Source organism: Rhinopithecus roxellana, chromosome 3 (genome assembly GCF_007565055.1).
Source record: "Rhinopithecus roxellana isolate Shanxi Qingling chromosome 3, ASM756505v1, whole genome shotgun sequence".
In the NCBI taxonomy this organism is placed as follows: domain Eukaryota; kingdom Metazoa; phylum Chordata; class Mammalia; order Primates; family Cercopithecidae; genus Rhinopithecus; species Rhinopithecus roxellana.
The window spans coordinates 148240591-148257988 of NC_044551.1; the positions used below are offsets into that span (position 1 = coordinate 148240591).

At 43.1% G+C, this 17398-nt stretch overlaps 1 long non-coding RNA gene across 1 annotated transcript in view; it reads right to left on the reverse strand.

The window, feature by feature from the left end:
• The window catches only part of LOC104656958, a 77056-nt gene extending 59894 nt beyond the window's left edge, over positions 1–17162 (reverse strand). Inside the window, exon 1 of the long non-coding RNA XR_747205.2 lies at positions 16991–17162. This is a non-coding gene — a long non-coding RNA (uncharacterized LOC104656958). The remainder of the gene's footprint in view (positions 1–16990) is intronic.
• Between the last annotated feature and the right edge of the window lie 236 nt (positions 17163–17398).

Here is a 17398-nt window from a genome sequence, read left to right on the forward strand (position 1 = left end):
AAACAGTCCCCGAAGTGTGATGAAATTTTGAGGAGTCTGTCGATAGCAAGCATTTGGCTTCTGTTTCCCCATATTTTCTTCATGCTTGATCATGAACAAATCTGACTTTTCTCTGTCTGGCTTCCCTCTCTGCCATATCAGATGCCCCCTCAGCCACGGAAGAACAGGATGGCTAACATCAAATGGCACAAGAGCTTTGAGCAGCAGTTGAAATGCGAGTCCACAAGTGCAAGCAAAGTTCTGCACTTTTTGTCAAAAATGGACTATAATTTGGAGAATAAATTTGAAATACATCATAACCAAGCTGTTCTAAAGACTGATTTAATATTTTATATAAAATCACGTATGTTTTTGAAATCATAGTAAAGACACCTGGAATCATAATGCTTTTTCAGTGGCAAATGTCATACTACGTTTTTAGGGCATTACGTCAATTTAGTATTTCACGTATTATTAATAATGCCTCATTACATAAAATTATTACTAAACTGGCAATTAAGTGGATGTGAAGGATCCATATGCTAAACTGCTCATAACATTTCAATTATGAACTTCACATCAGATGTCTTCTAGTGTACATTAACAACATTCATGAACAACCTCTCGCCAGAACCACCCAAATGAACTCTGCTTTGTAGCATGTGATATTGGCATAAAGTCATTTTGCACATTTTCCTGAATTTAAGAAAATTAGAAACGGAATCAGCAGATGAAGCAGCTAGTCCTCTCTCCCGGTAGTAGTAAAACATTTGCTAATGCTGGAATTTGCTCTCACTTGAATATATAAAGCCTTGGAGGTGACTTTTGTGCTTCTTGGTTGACTGAAGAGTTGTTTTCTTGTTCTTTGATTTGCATTTTCTCTTCCAAATAAACAAGCAAACAAACAACAGTGATTCCATTGTTTCTAGATGCATGTTCTATGCTCACTTTTGTCCCTAACTGACTCAGTCTTCTGGTTGTTCATGAATCTGAGGGTGTAACAATAGAGTGTTTCTGCCTGGGGGCTGTCCTTGAACACAAAACTAAAGAATGGTTTGGTGCACATCACCCCTAAGTGTGAAAATCCTGGATTCAGTCTGTCCCTTTGTTCTCCTGCAACAGTGGAAAAGGCCTCAATCAGAGTCTGATTCTAGGGCCTCTTTCAAGAATTGGGGGTAGGTGACTCTAGCTATTAGCACAGTGGTCAGGGATTTGCCCTGATTTCGTTAGCACACCCTGCTGATGTGCAGTTTCACACACAAGGCAAATAAACCTTAGTCTCCTCTATCCTCACCGAGCACTGCCTAGTAATATAATGAGTAAGATCAGCCAGCGCCGAAACCACACCTTCCAAGCATATGCGGCGTCTCTTTTTTTTTTTTTTCTGAGATGAAGTTTCTCTCTTTCGACCAGGCTGGAGTGAAGTGGCACCATCTTGGCTCACTGCAACCTCTGCCCCCCAGGTTCAAGTGATTCTCAGACCTTAGCCTCTTGAGTATCTGGGATTATAGGTGCCTGCCACCATGCCTGGCTAACTTTTGTATTTTTAGTAGAGTCAGCGTTTCACCATGTTGGCCAGGCTGGTCTAGAACTGTTGATCTCAGGTGAGTGACCTGCCTCAGCCTCAGCCTCCCAAAGTGCCAGGATTACAGGCGTGAGCCACTGCGCCCAGCCGATATGCAGCATCTTATTGGTGACTCCATGATTCAATGTTTGGATCCCCACCCTAACTCAAATGAAAATGATCAGATTCTAAGCTAGATAAATATTTTAGCAGAATATTGATGTATTAATTTACAACTAGAGGGCTGGGTGCGGTGGCTCATGCCTGTAATCCCAGCAATTTGGGAGGCTGAGGTGGGCAGATCACTTGAGGTCAGGAGTTCGAGGCCAGCGTGGCCAACATAGGGAAACCCTGTCTCTACTAAAAGTACAAAAATTAGCCGGGCATGGTGGCACGCACCTGTAGTCCCAGCTACACGGGAGACTGAGGCAGGAGAATTGCTTGAACCAAGGAGGCAGAGGTTGCAGCAAGCCGAGATTGTACCACTGCACTCCAGCCTGGGTGACACAGCAAGACCCTGTCTCAAAACAAACAAAAATTTACAACTAGCATTTCACTTGTCTTGGAAACTGGACTATTTAGTCTCTTCTGTTCACAGCATACCTTTCTTAGTTTCTGAGAACTAGGGAAGTTTAATCAATAGTCAGAAGGTTGCATTTAATTTGACAAACATTTATGGAGACTCAATAAAGTACTAAGTACCAAAGATGCAAATATGATGAAATATATTTTCCGCCCTGGAAGGATTCATAGTCTAGAAAGAGTGGTGCTGAGTTTCCATATTGTGTATTCAAGAAACAATGAAGACAAAGACAGAGGAGGTGTGGTCAATTCTGCTGGGATGAAGATGGAAGCTGAAAATTGATCCACGTGAGAAAGAGTTGATCAAGAAGTTCTGAGTTAAGGCCATGAAGAATAAGTGGGTGTTTGCCTGGTGAAGACAGAGGGAATAACATATGCAAAGGCAGAGGGATAAGAAACAGCAGAACACATGCAGATAGTTCAGAATGGCGGGAGCATAGGGAATAAAGGATGTGGCAACAGAAATGAGGCTGGACAGCTGACTCAGGATGCCTGCAGAGTACTGTGTGAGCCTTGCTGAGGAAGAACATTTGTCCTTAAATGCTAGGGTCTATGGAAGATTGTGCTATCGGCCCCAAATTTTCACTCCTCTGTGCAGCCATACCCTTTGCTGTGTGACTTTGCAGTTTTTACCACTAAAGAAATGGAATATGTTGCCCTACTTCTTGACTTTGGGGTTTGGGGTTTTGTTTGCTTGTTTGTTTTTTGGGACAGGGTCTTGCTCTGTCACCCAGGCTGGAGTGCAGTGGTGTGATCGTGGCTCACTGCAACCTCCGCCTCCTGGGTTCAAGCAATCCTCCCACATCAGCCTCCAGAGTAACTGGGACTACAGGCACACACCACCATGCCTGACTGATTTTTGTAATTTTTGTACAGATGGGGTTTCACCATGTTTTCCAGGCTGGTCTCAAACTCTTGGCCTCAAGTGATCCACCTGTCTCAGCATCCCAAACTGCTGGGATTACAAGTGTGAGCAACTGTGCCCAACAGGCCTGTGACTAGCTTTGACCAATACAATGAGGTGTAGGTGTTGGTGTGCCTGCTCCAAGCCTAGGCCTTAAGAGGCCTTGTGCATTTCCATTTTCCTAGTTACATGTGTGCCATCACCACTAGAGGAGCCTGCCCAGGCTAGCAGGATAACAGCACTGTGGACCACAGTCAACTCACCCCTGCCAAGCCCAGTCTAGGTCAGCTCAGCTGACCACTCAGATTCATAGGCCAAATCAATGCTTATTGTTGCATGCACTTGAGATTTTTGTGGTCTTTTGTTCTGCAGCATTTTTATGGATTTGGCTAATGAATATAGGCCATGAAAGGGCCACAAATGGGTATAACATGCTCCAATTTTTGTTTTACAATGTGTATTTTATCTGAATGTGATGGATAGGCTAAAAAGAAGTGAAAATGGAGGCTGGAAAAACAGTGTGACTATTGTAGTAATCCAAGGAGAAATGTGAGGACCCGAACGAGGCCCTTTCACCATGGATAGGGACGTGAGGGGAGGAATTAAGATTTTTTGCCCTTAAAATAGTTTTAATTTTGAAAGATTTCAAACATACAGGAAAATTCACAAAATAGCATAACTAACACCCATGTGACTATAACCAAGAATTAACGTGTCAACGTGTTTCCACTTTTTAAAAAGAGATATAGTCTTATCCCCAATTCTTACTCCTTTCCTTCCTCCTTAGGGGCCATCACTGTCCTGAGGTTGAGTGTATTATTTCCATGCATGATTTCTATTTTTATTTTATTTTTATTTTCTTTGAGACGGAGTCTCACTCTGTCACCCAGGCTGGGGTGCAGTGGCACAATCTTGGCTCGCCGCAACCTCCGCTTCCTGAGTTCAAGTGATTCTCCTGCCTCAGCCTCCCATGTAACTGGGATTATAGGCTCATGCCACCACACCCAGCTAAGTTTGGTATTTTTAGTAGAGACAGGGTTTCACCATGTTGGCCAGGCTGGTCTTGAACTCCTGACCAGCCTCCCAAAGTGCTGGGATTAAAGGCGTGAATCACTGCGCCTGGCCTCCATACATGATTTTTAGTTTTTAGATGCAGTATGTATCCACAAACAAAATACATTACTCTTCTGTATATTTAGAATTTTACATATCATCTCACGTATGCTTTTGAAACTTGCTTTCTTTGTATTATGTTTTTGAGATTTATCCATGTTGATATACATAGGTCTAATGCATAGAGGAATTTAGAGATAATAAAAAAGTAAAACTTAACAATGTAAAATACGAGACAGAGGAAAAAAATTTCAGATCACCACCATATTTCTGGCTAAGATGAACATGTAAATTACAGACAAAGATGAGGAATATAGTAGAAGGAGTAGGTTTGAAATGAGGAGGCCTGCAACATATTGAGCTCACTCTGAGTGTGGAGGTGTGCTTGTTTCTTGATGGAACATGCTCTGTGGGCAATTGCATTTGAGGAGTGCTCAGGAGCATGATCTGTCTGGAGATAGAGCCTTACCCTTTTACCATAGTGAAGCAGTCACAACTGTAAAAACTGATGAGAGTACCTAGGAAATGCAAGCTGGGTGACAAGAAAAGAAGACCAAAAGCAGGACTCCCTGCCACATATACCAACAGTTGAGGGCAAACAGAGGACCAACAGACAGAGCTTTCCTTACATCTTTGCAGGGAATATTCTCTCCTTTAGATTTAAAGCAATAGCCATAGCAATTCACCATAAGATATTCAAAGGCAATTTCGCCTTGCTCTAAATAATAATAATAATAATACAGATATTTAAAGGAAAAACTCTTAAATTTTCTTTTCCTTTTTTTTTTTTTTTTTTGAGACCAAGTTTCACTCTTGTCACCCAGGCTGGAGTGCAATGGGGTGATCTCGGCTCACTGCACCTCTGCCTCCCAGGTTCAAGCCGTTCTCCTGCCTCAGCCTCCCAAGTAGCTGGGATTACAGGCACCTGCCACCATGCCCAGCTAACTTTGTATTTTTAGTAGAGATGGGGTTCTACCATGTTGGCCAGGTTGGTCTCAAACTCCTGACCTCAGGTGATCCACCCGCCTTGGCCTCCCAAAGTTCTAGGATTACAGGCGTGAGCCACTGTGCTTGTCCAAATGTTGAATTTTCTAATGAAAGAAGTGATGCTTTCTTATCTGTAAATAAATTAGTGAGAGACGGTTGACTATTTAGATGTCAGAAACAACATCTGTTTCTCTTCCACTTGGAGGGTCTCAAGGGTGAGTTGGAGATAAAGAATATAAACCCAGTTGTCTTACATTTTCCAAACACATTGCTGCCCATTTTAACTTACATGTACAGTTTCCCTCCAGATTAAAAAAAGCAATCTACATTCTACCAGAGAATACTTGAAAAGGCTTCAGCTGTCAAATGCTGACCATACACATCAAAAAATGAGATGGTTGAGCTAGATCCTATGGGCTGATGGCTGGCATTAGGCACACCACTCCCTGGATCACACATTCCCATCAGGAAAACATTTTTGAGCTTGTATCCCCATATTCACATGTGTCAATGTTATCCTGGTACTATGAAGCTAATGAATCATATATATTATAAAACACACTCTGAGATGTATGTGTGTGTGTATATATATTATTTATTTATTTATTATTTATTTATTTATTTTGAGACAGAGTTTCACTTTGCCACCCAGGCTGGAGTGCAGTGGAGTGATCTCGGCTCACTGCAATCTCTGCCTCCCGGATTCAAGTGATTCTCCTGCGTTAGTCTTCAAGTAACTGGGATTACAGGCCCTACCACCATGCCTGGCTTTGTTCTTAATAGAGAACAAAGTTTCACCTTGTTGACCAGGCTGGTCTTGAACTCCTGACCTCAGGTGATCCGCCTGCCTCGGCCTCCCAAAGTGCTGGAATTATGGGCCTGAGCAACTGCACCCGGCCGACTCTGAGATATTTTAAATACAAAGGATATGCAACAAATAGAAACAGGCATTCTACTATTTCTCTCCCACTCTCCAACAGATTGTCTTATTTATCCTTGGGAGTGTCTGCCTCACTTTTGAATTCCCCAAATAAAAGAGATAATTAGACTACTCCTTCACATAGGAAAAGATGTTTTGCATTGCTATTATTCTGAAAATGATGTTGGTTACTCTTTTTTTTTTTTTTTTTTGAGACAGGATCTCACTCTGTTGCCCAGGCTGGAGTGCAGTGGCGCAATCTTGGCTCACTGCAACCTCAGTCTTCTGGGCTCAAGTGATCCTTCCACCTCAGCCTCCTGAGTAGCTGGGACCACAGGCATGGGCCACCATGCCCAGGTAATTTTTGTATTTTTTGTAGAGGCAAGGTTTCGCCCAAGCTGGTCTCAAACTCCTGAACTCAAGCGATCCACCCACCTCGGCCTCTCAAAGTGCTGGGACTATAGGCGTGAGCCACTGTGCCCGGCTGGTTACTCTTTTTCAAAGACATTTATCACACATGAAAATGCAGAGTTAGAAATAATTAAGAGTTTAATTTAAAAATTACCTGTGGCATGTGAAATGGAAATTAGGAACTCATTTTTTTCTGCAAGTTTACTCCATCGCCAACATCCCTAACCCCTAGAATGACTAGTTTATTCTTTTTTTTTTTTTTTTTTGAGACGGAGTCTCGCTCTGTTGCCGAAGCTGGAGTGCAGTGGCCGGATCTCAGCTCACTGCAATCTCCGCCTCCCGAGTTCATGCCATTCTCCTGCCTCAGCCTCCTGAGTAGCTGGGACTACAGGCGCCCGCCACCTCGCCCCGCTAGTTTTTTGTACTTTTTAGTAGAGACGGGGTTTCACCGTGTTAGCCAGGATGGTCTCGATCTCCTGACCTTGTGATCCGCCCGCCTTGGCCTCCCAAAGTGCTGGGATTACAGGCTTGAGCCACCGCGCCCGGCCTAGTTTATTCTTAATCTGTATAATTTTGTCATTCTGAGAATGTTATATGCATGGAATCATACAGTATTCATACAGCAAATTCGTACAATAACAGTGACTTTCAAGATTGACTTTTTTCACTCAGTATAATGTCCTTGAGATTCATCTGAGTTGTGTCATGTATCAATAGTTGGTTCTCTTTTTATTACTGAGTAGTATTCCATGGTAGGGGTGTACCACAGTCTGTTTAATCATTTGCCTGTTATAGGACATTTTAGTTGTTTCCTGCTTTTAGCTATTGCAAGTAAAGCTGCTGTGAACAATTGGATACAGGTTGTTGTGTGAACATCAGTTTTTATTTATTTGGGATAAATGCTCATTGTACAATTGTTGAGTAATATGGTATTTTAGAAACTGCCAAACTTACATTTCCACCAGCAATGTTACAAGATACCCAGAAGAAACTCAATTTTAACTGGATTATGTATCTAGAGGGAGCTGACTTTTCTGCAGGAGCAGTCTGCCTCTCTCCTTACTTTCTAACTTCTAATCAACAACTGTGGAGTTTGGAAAAACTCTAAAATGAGCAACAGTGAGTTTGAGTAAAACACTTTCTTCTTAAATGACGATTTTTATCATACGTGTATCTTCTCTACATTGCCTATTAACGAGTCTGATTCTTTCAAATCATAGTATATATTTTTTCTTTCAAAGAAAACAGCCCTATCTACTTGAAATACAGGTGGTTTTCTTTGAACTTAACATTGATGGAAGTGCACAATATCCTATGTGTCCTATTCTTGATGCTAATTAGATTTCCTAAATCTCATCTCATGATGCCAGTATGTTGGTCATGAGACTGTTAATATTATCTATTTCATTTTCTTTTTTAAAATGTAATGCCTGGTATCTTCAAAGATAAAAATAATGGGAGACATAATTTTTATTTTTATTTTATTTTATATTTTTGAAATAGAGTTCAGTGGCGCGATCTCGGCTCACTGCAACCTCCGCCTCCCAGGCTCAAGTGATTCACCTGCCTCAGCCTCCTGAGTAGCTGGGACTACAGGCCTGTGCCACCACACCTGGCTAATTTTTAGTAGAGACAGGGTTTCACCATGTTGGCCAGGCTGCTCTTGAACTCCTGACCTCAGGTGATCCACCTGCCTTGGCCTCCCAAAGTGCTGGGATTACAGGCATAAGCCACCATGCCCAGCCAATTTTTATTCCTTTTTATCAAATTTATTTAAACAACTGAAGTCTGGAAATTAAATTTGACACTCGTCAAAAAACAAACTTCAAGTGACAAGGACTCATTGCAGTGAAAGCAAGAGCCCACAGACCCTCATTCTCCTAAATTTGATTTGGAGTGAAAAGTTGCGGTGCTTTTCCATCTTCCCTGAAGTGAGTAGGATGCATGCAGATTTCTTCTCAGCCCCAATTCCTGCAAAGAGTCATTACTTCTCTCCATCAGTCTTAGTGGGCTTACTCATGGGCTTGAGTCATGTATGACTCAGCAGAGCCTACTGAATGGAGAACCCTCAGAGCCAGCCCATCAAGAACCAAAGTACTCATACCCAGGAAGGGTCACTGTGGACAGAGACTTACTAGAATACAAACCCCTTGTCATCAGGGAGATTCTAAAGCCCAGAGTGCAAAAATTTCTGCTGGGCTCAGAAGCCCTGGTCACCTTGGCCTCTCTTCCTTTTCTCCTGACCTGTGTCCTGGGATCGGTGGTCTGGAGGTAGAGCCTACAGAGGGTCAGGAGGCCGACGTGTTTTGAGCCTGTATGGTTAGGGTAGGTCAACCTGAAGTAATAAATAGACCCAAACATATAGTCGCTCAGCACGATGGACGTTTATTTCTTGCTCACCTCACATTATAGCGGAATTGAAAAATCATGTAGACAAACAGAGATGTGGCTGGGAGGCAGGGCTCTGCTCCAGACAGTCACCCTGAGACTCAGGCTGATGGGGACCTTTAAAATCTGTCTTCCAGGAGAACACTTGGAGGAGCGCAGAGGAGGGGAGGCATTTCCATCTCAGTTAGACAGAAAGGGGGAAAGCGTATGGATGAGTATGTCCAGGAGGACTTTATGAGCCCAAGCAAGAGGTGGTACACATCACTTGTGCTCACATTCTACCGGGAAAACCTAGTTTCATGTCATCTTATTTCCCTCCAACTACAAGGAAATCTGGGAGACAAGGCCTACTAGTGTGGCCAAAGAAGGGAAGATTTCTGGTGGCCAGAAGTGACCAGTTATGCAGCAGTCTCCACCACAGAGCCCTTAGCACTCAGCTGGTACCTGTGAGGGATTCTCATAAAGTGGGAAGGGGACCCGAGGGCCTGAGCACAGTGAATCTGCAGCCCAGGGGAGGGTGTGTTTTCAGAGCTCAGACTCTGCCATGTCCTTCCCACAAGGTGTGAGAGAAGTAAGCAGCAGCCTCACCAGACTGACTCCGCAGACACAATTGCTGCTCTCTGGAAGGAAATTTCCTATCCCTAGGAAGCTAGGTAACTTTTCTATCAGAACAGAGGATCAATGGCAAAAATGAGTTCCAGGGAGATTGCAGAGCATTTGTTCATTCAGTCTGACTGCAGGAGTGGGTGATGGGAAGTCAGTTTAGTTGTACAAACAAAGGAGAATGAAACAGAGTCATGTGTGTCTTCAAAGGAGCCCAAGCACCTAACTCCAAAAGTGTAGGATGCCCTTGAAGTAAGTTCTTGCTGACAGATCATAGAAGCCGGGCGGGGGAAGGCTCTGATTGCTCCAACGTCAGAACACTTGCATAGGTGCTCTCCTTTATTACAGCCCCACCCCCTGTAAAGGTAAAGAGCTGATGCGGAACCAGCGTGTGCAGACTCCCTTCCCCTCTGCCCTTGGCCCAAGGGCAACCGCACAAAATGGGATTAATTGGGATTATGGGGGCTTTGGCTGCTTGGCTGCTACTCAAGGATGAATGCTTAATTTATGTCTCAGTGGTCTTGACTCCTGCCTGATTAAACTGGCTCACTCAGGCCATTGTTTGCCAAGGACTTTCCTTTCAAAGGAGTGGCTACAGGTGGTGCTTTTATGTGACAGCTTTTTAGCTTTGATGTGGTACGTGGCTTTAATGGATTGCTGCAATGCTGCCTTTCTCTCAGAAATAACTAAAAGCACAAACAAATTCAATGGCTTCTCCTTCCATCTTTCAGGGTTTTTCTTGTGACTATCGAAGTGTCAACAGGTGTGATTGTTCACAAATATATATAAGGGCTGTGGAATTATTACTGGACAAGAGAATAGAGCATTTATTTGGAAAACATTCACCGAGCAGAGATGTTAGGATTCAGAAATGCCTCCCCTCCTCTTAGCAACCCACTCCTCTGAATCAAAAGGTGCCCTTAGGCAGGCCTGAGGTTGATGGTACCCTGAAGCTGATAGAGACAGGGACCCTCCTCCAGCTCCCCTGCACTGTTCCTTGCCAGGGCGCTTAGGATCCTCTCCTGTGTTAGACCCCGTGTTAGACCGGAAGCTTCGTCTCTGAAGTTTGCTGCGGCCTGGGCCAAGCTTTGTTGTTATTTCTGTGATGGGGAATGATGAGCAGCTTCTCTTGGGATTTAAACAGAGACTGTCCACAAACCTAAACTGGCTTATGGTTTTAGCCCATTTGATTGTTAACTTGGTTTACAAATATATTAAGCAGTTTTTTGGTTGACCTGATATTTCCTTATTGACTTGACCCTTGAGGTCGGTCAAAAGAGCCAAATGGATTTGGGTAAATCTTCCCTGCACCATAAAGATGCTCATCCTTTTTCCAGCAGCCATATACACATCTTCATCAGCAAATAAGCTCTCAGACTGCATAAACGGAGTAGTTTTCTGTCTAAAAGGGATGTGTTTTGAGAAATTGTTGCCTATGACTTTCATGCGAATTAAAACTAAAGGTTGTGGTTTTGAACTAAACTAACGTGACAGAGACCAGTACCTTAACTATATGATATTTCATTAATTGAATTAATTAGTGTAATCCTAGAGACTTGTTTCCCAATTTCAAATATTGCATACAAATTACTACAGAAATTATGACTCCCCTTGTTCTGTATTTGCGTGGTGTTATTTGGGATATACTTGGGAAATGCTAAAATGTATCAATATTATTTCTCCTAGTTTCACAGTAAAAGCAGCTGTAGAACATACCTCATTAATGGGAGAGGTCTATCATATTAGAATCTGGAAAAAGTACAACAAAAAGGGTCCAAACTCTGCTTTGGATTAGGATTCCATAAGTTTAACAAACTTTATGGAAAATAGAATTATGAGCATAGTATGGTGTTAATGAAAAATGACTTTAACTTGGCCGGGCATGTTGGCTCACACCTGTAATCCCAGCACTTTGTGAGGCCAAGGCAGGCAGATTATGACGTCAGGAGTTTGAGACCAGGCTGGCCAACATGGTGAAACCTGGTTTCTATTAAAAACACAAAAATTAGCCGGGAATGGTGGTGTGTGCCTGTAATCCCAGCTATTCCAGAGGCTGAGGCAGGAGAATTGATTGAACCCAAGAGGCAGAGGTTGCAGTGAGCCGAGATCATGCCACTGTACTCCAGCCTGGGTGACAGAGCAAGACTCTGCCTCGAAAAAAACAAATGACTTTAACTTTTATAACATATTATTAATATCTCCCAGAAATACTTTGATTATAAAATTTAGGTTTTAGTTGAGTGGAGAGTGGAGGATAATAAAACTGATTGTGTAACTCAATCTGAATTTGAGAGACAGAGATCCTAGGGAAACAGATAAATGAGAGCATGTGATTTTAGAAAGAAAATTAGGCAACTCCATCAAACAACTTAAAAGTCAGAGAGAATGTAAAGATGTTGCTAGGATTTCAAATTAGCAAAAGTGAGGGATGCCATCTGTCCTGAAATTTGATGAAGCCCCTCAGGGAAGATGTACCATGGTAAGGAAAGGTTGCTGTAAGCATTATATGAAAATAACCCCAGGAACTTTGTCTGAAAAATGTCCTTATCACTTGCCTGTCAGGGCATAGTCAGTGTACACCCTCTTCTGCTGAGTAGATTCTTCCAAAAACGGGACCAGTTTGAAGACCTGGCCTACTGCTGTGCATGGAGACACAGCCAGAGACCTGTCCTCAGGATGGCAGAGGTGGCAGAAACCCACAAAATTTTCCATTTGAAACCCATCTTTTACAGATGAGGAAACTGAGACCCAGAGGGGAAATGAGCTTGCCTTGAGTACATGGTAAATCATTCCCAGTGCCCTTAGCTGATTTACAAAGAGCCAATTCACCCTGTCCACACTCTTCCCAAATGTAGGAGGTAAAATTACGCAGCTTTCTTGCTACAGATAGATATTTAGTATAGTCATCCAAAAATTATATCCCTGTCTTTAAGCAACTTTCATGCCTAAAGTACTCCTCTAACCCTGAATCCACTGAAAGCCAGAACCAAACACTCTTCCATATATGTTGTTTTGGAATTGTTCTCTAGTTAGGCCACAAAAGCCTGCCTTGTTTTCCCATCTACTGCCTGTAGGCAGGAACCAGGTCCTTGCTTTTCTCTGGATCTCTCCCAGCAGAACCAATGTTACTAAATGAATAGTGTATGGATAGTTCTAGGTACCTCAATGCATAGCCCTTCACTGCTCTCGCTGGTCTAGTTGTTGGCAGCTAGGGGATGTAGAAGAAGACCCTGTGAAGCATTTTTAAAAGAGGGATTGATAGCTAGCTATCAGGAACCCTTTCAACAAAATTTTGTTCTGAACTTGCAGCAAAGCTATGAATTTGCCTTACAGTAAAAAGAGGCATATTCATAGAAGGTAATAAAATTTCTGTTCTAGTTAATTGGCTGGGCGCAGTGGCTCACACCTGTAATACCAGCAGTTTGGGAAGCCAAGGCAGGTGGATCACCTGAGGTTAGGAGTTCAAGACCAGCCTGGCCAAAGTGGTGAAACCCTGTCGCTACTACAAATTAGCCAGGGATGGTGGTGTGCCCCTGTAGTCCTAGCTACTCGGGAAGCTGAGACAGGAGAATGGTTTGAACCCGGGAGGCGGGGGTTGCCATGAACTGAGATTGCGCCAGTGCACTCCAGCCTGGGTAACAGAGTGTGACTCCATAAAAAAAAAAAAAAAAAAAAAAAAAAAAACACCAGAAAAACTTCTGTTCTAGTTAATATTCTACTTCAAGATACTTTGCATATAAGAAAATTTCTTATATGGTCTTAAATGAGATTTTTTGCTTCGGTTTTGTTTTGCTTTATGAAATCATACTAGAAAGTTGAACATAAATTTCGAGTTTTGCGTTCATGCCTGGCCCTGGGTTAAAGATGTGAAATTGGCAAAACTGAATTATAGGCCCTTTAGGGTCTCGCAACCCCAGCCAAGCCCCCTCAGCAGCATCTCTTGCTGCTCCCTTGGCTGTCCCTCACACCAACAGCTAAATATTTGCTAAATGAAATAGTGAAGGTGCTTGTCCCTGGCCTCAAATCCTGTAGCCAGGGCAGGAAGTGAGGTGTTGGGTCCTGTGAGTATGTTGAGGCCCTCAATAATCACATTAGGGATGTGGAGAGGGGAGTGCATTTTGTCTCCAGAAGAAGGAGAGCCTGCTAGGAACACAGACATTCAGTAGGCAGAACTGGGAAATTTGTCTACAAATCTGGCTTTGCAATTATTTGTAACTATCAACCTCTTTAGCCATGTAATTTCAATATTCTCCATGTGTCACCAGTAATTTCTCAGGTTATTCCTCCATTCTAGCACAGATCTATCATGGAGGTAGTGCTGGGGATCAGTCAAGATGAGCCTGGGCTCCGAAGGCAATATCATGCTACAACCTTGGACAACTTGCTTACCATCTCCGGGCTCGGTTCCCTCATCTAACCATCGGGGGCTACTAATATTTACTACTTCATAAAGTTATCATGAGGATAAAACTAGTGCATCAAAGCATTTAGGGCAGTGCCTGGTATAGTAAGCCCTCAGCAAACATTAGGAGAACAAACGCCATTATTTTGACATTTGAGAAGTGTTCTGTGAATGGCTGGATATGTTGATTCCAGTCACTGGAAGCAAGGGAGACTCCAGTGTAAAGTTTGCTTTGCCTCATGCTGGCACTTAGACATTAATTTCATAAGCTGAAACACAGAATGGACCTTAAACATTAACCTAATATACCAAGAAATAAAAATACTGATCAAAGTGGCAGAAACAGCATAAACCATAGATATTATCTTTGTGTAATTTTTAAAAATGGTTACAACAAAATTGCTTCTTTTCATTATACATTTATGAAACTAAGCTGATTTCATGTGATCATACTGATTTTAATGTCTTCTTAGTATTTAGAAAATGTGAAACAACCTTCAATATGAACTATGACTTGTAAGTTTGTATCTTCCCTCAGCATGGAGAAAAAGCAATTTTCTTTTTTTTCTTCTTCTTCTTTCTTTCTTTCTTTTTTTTTTTTTTCTTTTTGCCAAGCTCTGATGTGGCACTTGGTTCTAGAGAAGGTTCTGGCTGTTGATACAACTTGAAAATCTGAGTTGATAGCAACAGGGGTTAAGTCTTCACATTGTGAGGTTCTATTGACTTTTCCTGCAGCCTTGCCCTTTATCCTTGTCTACACATTAGTTTGTGAGAAGCCTTCAAAAGGTAGGGCACTCATTAGTGCTTCCATAGTGGATGGTTATGTTCAGTTGCTATTTCTTTGTATGCCGCTATTGTCTAGGTTATATTATGCAGTGTGACAAGTGCTGTGGAGAGCAAATGAAAGGCAAGTTTTCAGCACGAGCAAAGCTTATGTTACAAAGAGAGAGTGTTTTGAAATGGCCTTATGACAGAGCAAAGCACTATGCCAGGTGTCGTTGAACAACGAGGAACAAAGCCATCCTAACAAACAGCACCAGTCCATCTGGGAGGGGCAGGAAGGGAGCAGAGGGAGCCCACTCTTCTTAAGTGACTCCTTGATAACAATTTAAAAGATATTATACTGGATAATGGTTTTTACAACTCTAATGGATATTACAAGAAGCAGTGAGAGGTGGGATGTTAAAACTCTGGAGAAGGAGATCCGGGGTGCCTCCTGCTTTTGAACTTCAAGATTGCCCCTCCTCTGGCCGACAGTTTTAGATACTGACCTCAAGCTCCCTGCCTCCTAAACATTAGAAAATGGTCATGCCTGGCCGGGCGCAGTGGCTCACGCCTGTAATCCCAGCACCTTGGGAGGGTGAGGTGGGCAGATCACGAGGTCAAGAGGTTGAGACCAGACCAGCCTGGCCAACACGGTGAAACCCCGTCTCTACTAAACATACAAAAATTAGCCGGGCTTGGTGGCAGGCACCTGTAATCCCAGCTACTCGGAAGGCTGAGGAAGGAGAATCACTTGAAACTGGAAGGCAGAGGTTGCAGTGAGCTGAGATTGCACCACTGCACTCTAGCCTGGGCAAAAAGAGTGAAACTTCATCTGAAAAAAAAAGAAAAGAAAAGAAAAGAAACGAAAAGAAAAAAGAAGAAAGAAAGGAAACAGTCATACCTTTAGACAATGGAACTCAAGCCTAAAAAAAGTTAGATTTCTTTCTAGTCTACCAGTAAGTTTGGAAAAAGTTGAGAAAGATGTGTAAAGTAATAAGCATATTAACCAGGGATGGTTGTTGTTTTTATTTGTAATATCCCCTTTAGAACAATGAGCCAAGAATGGCAATCACAATAGAAAAGACATCTCGTGCACAGAAGACTAACTGGAGTTTTATGTGGGAGACTGGAGAGTCATTGCTAGCTTGTTGTATGAAGTAAGCAGGTGTTTTAATGAACTGTAGTATTTACTCCCAGAAATCTGGAATTTTCTTTGTTCTTATGCTTTATATTTCAAGAAAAGCTTTATTGCTATAGAGGAGGCAACAACATTCAGTAGCATGAAGTCAGCCTGTGGCATTCCCTACCTCTAGGGGTCAAAGAGCCTAACGCTGTAGACGGAATTAAAAGAGGGCTAGAAAATTCTGTGGCAAATATTAGCATTTGCTGTCATGCATGTTAAAAAGAATGGTAATCAAATATCATGCCTCAGAGAGTGAATGAATACTGCCAGAGCAAGCCTTCTTTCTCCCGCTCCTCCCTCCCCATGCTCACATCTCCACTACAGGAAACACGACTGAGTTGATGGGAAGGGAAAATGCTCTTGCCATAGGTCATTGAAAGCACACAATCCCCTGTGACTCAGGACCTAGGTGGGGAATTGGGAGGTACAAAGAGAGGAAAGTCAGGTTTCTCAGCCCTAGGATTCTGGCTGCTGCCCTTGCAGTTTCTCTGGACTGACAAGACTTTGAGGTCTGCAGGAAAGACAAGGCTTGATGACAACCTCCTAAGTGTGGGTAAGTCTTAGGCTTTTCCTGGAGGAGATGGCCCTCCTGAGAGGCTGCAGCACCCCCATATCATCTGGGATTCAGCCTCACTGTTGTCCTGACCACCTGGGGAGGAGAGAAAACTGGCCGTCTTTGTTTTCTACTTTCTCCTTCCTTCCTGCTTTCTTCCCTTTTTCATCTTTTTCTTCCCTCTTCCTCCCTCTACAGTGAAGAAAGAACATCTGTTTCTCTTACCACTTCCCCTCAGAGGTGCCATAGGACCCCAGTGCCCACGAAGTCACTGGAAAATTCAGCTCTTTATTCCCCAGGCAAGAGGCTTGCTTAGAAAGTGTGTGGGCTGCACGTCCTGTGTAGTGTCAAGATCAGATGGCCTCAGGGCCTTGGCTCTCCTCACTCCAGCATCTTCTCCCTTGCCCTCTCTACTTGACCCTTCCCTAACACACAGAGGAGCTCTGATACTTTCCAACAGAAAACACAGAAAACACCCATGCGCTCCTCTAGCTGTTCTCTCTGTGCTCTCTGAGAGCCACGTTTCTCACCAGGCTGACCACAGAACGCTGTTTCTTTCCTGTATCCCATTCTCAGCTCAGTGGCTCCCTTCCATTTCCACTCTCTGCCCTCTGCTCTCATTAGCATCAACAATTACCTCCATGTGGTCCCAGCTGCTTTTATCTCTCTTCGTGAGATAAACCCCTCTCCTTCCCAAGCATCCAATTTTTCTTTGCCTGTGACACCTCACTCTTCTGGGTTTCTCCATGACTCCGTCTTCTGTTCAGAGGTCTGGACTCAGCCCTGGGACTCCTCTCCGTGTTTTCTCTCTCTAGGTAATCTCACCAGCCCACCACTTTCATACCACCTGTGCCGAGTTCTCCCAAGTGTGTATCTAAGCTCCAAACTCCTGTATCCAATGATGTCCTCCTACTGGATGCCTCAGAGGCAACTCAATTGCAAACTGGTCAGACCTGAACTCTTCTGATCCCCCCAAATATCAGTAAACCAATTCAGACACCCTGAAACATGAGAGTGCCATTTCCCTTTCTCACTCTGTATATAC